This window comes from Cryptomeria japonica, chromosome 7 (assembly GCF_030272615.1).
Source record: "Cryptomeria japonica chromosome 7, Sugi_1.0, whole genome shotgun sequence".
NCBI classification, from domain to species: domain Eukaryota; kingdom Viridiplantae; phylum Streptophyta; class Pinopsida; order Cupressales; family Cupressaceae; genus Cryptomeria; species Cryptomeria japonica.
Genome location: NC_081411.1, coordinates 19,887,000 through 19,892,516, shown reverse-complemented (window position 1 = coordinate 19,892,516; position 5,517 = coordinate 19,887,000).

Below are 5,517 nucleotides of genomic sequence, written 5' to 3'. Positions count from 1 at the left end.
ATCTACTAAGGAACAACTAGCAGATATCTTTACTAAACATCTACCTAAGACTACTTTTGAGTATCTTAGAGGTCAACTAGGGGTTGCGCCCCTACATGATGTTAATTGAGCAGACGTGGAAGACATCAGTCCCGAAGCTAATCGAAGAATCTTGAAGCAAGATTCATGTAGAGTGGAGCTATTCCACAGGGGGAGCATCAAGCTGCGTTGATGCAGAACAATGAAGTATGACACTACATATTTTACTTTCACTTTTGCATTGTTGTCAAAGGGGGAGAAGAAATGTATGATTATGAGGAGAAGAATTGTATGATTGATAGGGAGAAGAACTGTAGCTAGTTACTAGCTGAAGACATGGAGACTTAGTTGAAGGAGAGTACATGGAAACATGTAAACCAAGATTCCTATACCTGTGTATGTGCATTACTCTCAATCATCACAATCAAAGGGTATTGATATTTGTATTGCCATCAATACCAAAGGGGGAGATTGTTGGCATTTGTATGAAGTTTGCATTGATGAACTATTGTGTTGTCATTGATGTCAATTGCAACCGGCAATGGAAGTTGTATTGCAATTGGTAGTTGAGTAAGTGAAGGAAACCCGTATTAGTTAAGAAGCAATGAGATCAACCGATAGCCCTACTTGTTGATGTACCAAACCCTAACCGATGGAGCTTGGTGAATCGGTTGTGTTAATCTATGATCAAATGGTGATCAAAGGTGATGATGCCATGTATGCATGATGCATGTGATGAGTTTCAAAGTTGTTTTGGCACATAGAGATAACTGTTTTATCTTGGGAATGAGCGAGTACATTGCATGAAGAGGAAACCGTGTGATGAGTTATAGGAATCGATGAGTGGTGATCAAGGAGTGGTCGAGGTTGTCTTGTACAATGTGCTAATGATTTCTATGTAATCTAACAATCATACTTGAACTGATTTGTTTGTAATCTCTATCAGATATTAGGTTTGTGATGTGTTACCAACCTATTGTTTTGCCTATAAGGTTGATGAGTTATTTTGTTGTAGTGTTGGAAATTTTGGTTAAGTGTCAGTGTGATTGATTGTTGAACTAGAAGGAGTATCTGTAGTATGTGTGAAGGAAGATAGGAGCATGAAAAAGATCTGATCAAGCAGAGTAGTGCTATTTACTAGATTAGCAAAACCTCATTGTTCTCTAATAATTACAACAGTTAAATCCCTTAACTGGGTAAGTTTTAACTTGCTTAGTGCTTTCTAAATCCTCTAACTAGGTGATCCATTAGCTTGGATTTAAAATCTTCTATCGAGGTTACTCCTAACAAAGTATTGCTTTTAACAGGGCATTATAGTCAATCCCTTAACCGGGTGGTCCCTAATAGGATTTGTTCCTAACATGACAATTTTTGTAAAGCTTTTAATAAGACTTGGCTTCTAATAGGGTGAACTTCAAAATAGTTCAGAATACTTGTGGATATTCATCCCCACCATGGTTTTTCCCATTTGGGTTTCCACATCAAAAATCATTGTGTCAAGTGGTGAATGGTTTTTGTGGTTATGTTTTGATATGGTTAATTTGCTTAGCTAATAAATCCACTTAGATGTGTTAAGATGATCGAAAATAATCTGAAATGTGATTTTACTATTGTTAGTAAAGTGGATTGATGTTTTGGTTTAATGGTTTGAGAGTTTTAGATCTGTTATACTGTTATTTTTTTATGTCAGTCAATCGGTAACTTGATAGTGCAGTTACAGTTTGTAGTTTAGTGTTTGAACTAGTTAGTTCAGAGATTGATTATGAGTTGGGTTTTGAGTTTGGTGAAATTTTTGCGTGTTATTCTATCTACTGATTCACCCCCCTCTTAGTAGTTGTCAAAATCCTTATTGATTTATCATATCATCAAAGATTCCTTCTATCTCAAATTATGCAACTTCCAGAACAGATTCACTTGATAATCAACTGGCACAAACTTTGACTTCAACTTAGAAATCATCCAATCCCATGTCTTAATCTCAACTTGAAAATTCTCCCACCAAAGAGATGCATGACCTTTCAATCGGGTACAAGAATATTTCACCTTTATCTCATCTGCGGTGCTTTCAAAATAAAAATACTTCTCTATCTTCAAGATCCAATCCATCAATTCATCTGAATACAACTTCCCATCATATTCTAGTGGGGTAAAATGAGGTTTAGTATTTGCACTACTCAAAACCCTCAAAAACCTTTCCTCATCCGGATCAACCGCTGGTAGGTTTACTTTTTCTGTCAGGGCTTCTTCTTCTTCATCTTCACTTACATCTTCGATATGTCAGCGTCTTCTTTGGGTTGTCTCCACGGCTTCCAACTAGGAGGCTATACCACAAAACATATCCATCAAAGAAGGGTTTGCATTCCCACACGCTCCACCATTCATAGCTCCTCTTCACGCTATCATTCACGCTAGTCCTCTACAGCTACAGGTCGGATCCACAATCCACCACCCTACAACCGGTGAGGAGAGACCTAAAAGAGATCAATCCAGACCGGTCAACAAGAGTAAACACAATGGAAACAAAAACATATGATGGAGGCTATGCAGAATAGATTGTTTATTCCATGAAAATTGATTACATCCAACCGGTAGCAACCGGATTATAGCATACCAACTCACAGGCCTAGTAGGACATACATAATAGGTTACAACCGGGACCTTGCATCTTAAGATCTATCTTCTACACGTAGTATAGCTACTTCATTCTTCGATTGATCTATTCTAATGCATAATTACAATAATATATATCGATCCAAAGGATCCATTCAACCCAAAAGGGATCAAAACCCAAAGAACAAGACCTAACATGTAAAATAACAAGGTTGGCCTCCACCAAGAGATTCCTTTGAAAAATCCAAAGGATGAAACATAGATCGTGGGAAAAGGTTGGTCACATGCCAAGGAACATCAAAATCAATGTCCAAGGCTTTGCAAGCTTCAGAAGGGGTTCCGATAGATCACCAAAATAGGTCCAGGCAACCGGTAACAAGAACTCTTAATCGATAACAAGAAACTATCAAAGAAATTGATAGCGATATCTTGCTGGAAAATTATCCAAATATGATGCGGTCTGGAAACAAGAAAGGTGATCAAGTATTCAAGTAAAGTCCAATTCCACAGGATCTAGTGAGCCAAAACTGGGACACACAGAAAGAAAAGTTGAAACTGCAAACAAAAATAAAATGTTTTTGATTGATGCAAGATTACTATGAACCGAGGATGCTCCTGCCTCATTTTGTTTTCTTAAAAATATTAAAATCTAAACATTAGAAAGTAGAGTAAATTTTTTAGCTAGGCCTAAATAAGTTACATAGATCTAAATGCCAAGCACCAACATTAAAAGGTTAGTTTAATTTTTATTTTATTTTTCTAAGTTTTTTCTATATTTTTTAAAATGTTAATTTTTGAAGTTAAGAATCAATCAATAAAATTTGGTTTGAAGTTAAGAATCAATCAATAAAATTTGGTCTGAAGTTAAGAATTGTAGCATCGTAAAATTATGACACTTGCAATTTCGACTACATTTGGGTCTTCACGATGGCGGCGCAATGTTGAACCTGAATGGAGACCCCAAAACTTGTTTACGACATCAAAAACTGCATCTTTCTGCACCTTGGCCTGATCCTCCTTGCACCCTGTTGTCCCGGGAGGTGGGACCATGGCGCCCAGTGCCCTGGTCCTTCAGGACCATGGTGCCTAGCACCCTGGTCCCTTAGGACCATGGCGCCCAGCGCCCTGGTCCCTGGCCCTATTTTGGGCCTGGTCTCTTGTTGGGCATCAGGTCTTCAAGTTTGCAATTTGGAAAATAATGCTCCTAGGTCGGCCTAAGGTCGGAAAAATCAGTCTCCTAACCCTAATTGGCAAGTATATAAACTAAATTTTCCCCTCCCATTTGAGGACGAAAAAACATATGTGTACAAGAGGTGGAAGCGATAGGCAAATATTCAAACATTCGAGCATTCTTTCAAGCAATTGAGCATTCTAGGTCTCCATTCAAGACAAGGATTCAACCATTGAAGAGGAGATCACTTACAACCTACAACATACAACATACAACATCATTACACCTTCGCATGTAAGAATACAAACATTCTTACAACAAGGTATCAGTACTTGATTACATTACAAACATTTACATTTACAACATTCTCATTTCTTGGTTAATTCCAAAACTGGGGTTTGACCTGAAGGCAAACCCCTAATCCCTAACCCCCCAATCGTCCTCTCTTTTCTATGTGTAGGTTGCAGGTACGCGGCTATAATTGAAGATCTGGAATCCTTGTGCAGAGATGAACAGATCCCCCTTCGTTTCGCGGATTTTTTGGAGGACCGTGTGCACTTCGGGCGCCATCGTCCCATCAACTTTCGCTCAAATTCGCAGGACAACATCTGTAGTCACATAAATCTGTCCATTTTAATTAAATGAATATTTCGTATTTATTTGATTAAAAATCCACTAGCCATCAGTTAATTAAATTAATATTTAATTAATTCATCCCCAAACATTCTTCTATTAATTAAATAAATTATTCAATTTATTTTAATTAATTCACTAAATCAAATTCCATTCAATTAAATAAATAAAATCAATTTATTTAATTAAATCCCCTTTTCCTCTTTTAAATAAATTAAATAAAACATTTATTTAAATCATTATCCCCACCCCACTTGCATTTTCCTACAAATGCAACTTGCACACATTTTGAAATAAATGAATTTTTATTTTAAATAAAATCCTATTTTCCCTCACCCACCAAATCCACTTGCAAAAATCTAATCCCCTTCTAGATTCTTCTAACCCCTTCCTAATTAGCCTAATCCATCCCCTAATTATTGTCACATTCATAAGAAAAATGGAGTCACTTCTCAAAGCCTAAAAGTCTTTGATAACCATTAAAGGCTTTCAACCTTCAACCACTAAATGTCTCAAAGTCTTTGATAACCATTGAAGGCTTTCAACCTTCAACCACTTAATCCCCAAAGTCTCCAATAACCATTAATGGTTACCTCAAACCCTCCCACATGGTTAAAACATTTGTTTTGACTCAACCTCTACCCAACCCAAGGGTCTCATCAAGCCTTTAATGCTTTGACCATGATTATCTCTTAATCATTTGCACAAAGGTTTATCCTTGGATTAACTCCTAATCTAGTGGGTAATCCTAATTTAGGCTTGACCCTTAGCCTTTTGATAACCATGAGGTCTTCTCAGGCCTTTAATGCCTCCAACCTCTTCTTTCAACCCAATCCTGTGTTGACACTTGTCACTATTTTATTGGTGCCAATTGTGCACATGGATCCCCAACTTTCAAGCTTGACCCTTGATTAAACCTTTCAATCCTGGCCATCCATTGCTCCATTTTTCCTATAAATAGAGCCCATTCCTTCATAATCCAGATCCTGAAAACTTGTAAGCATTTAGACTATAGCCATTTTAGAGAGCATTTAGCATAGCATAACTAAATATTGTCTTTTTGGTAAAATCAATCATTTTAGCAT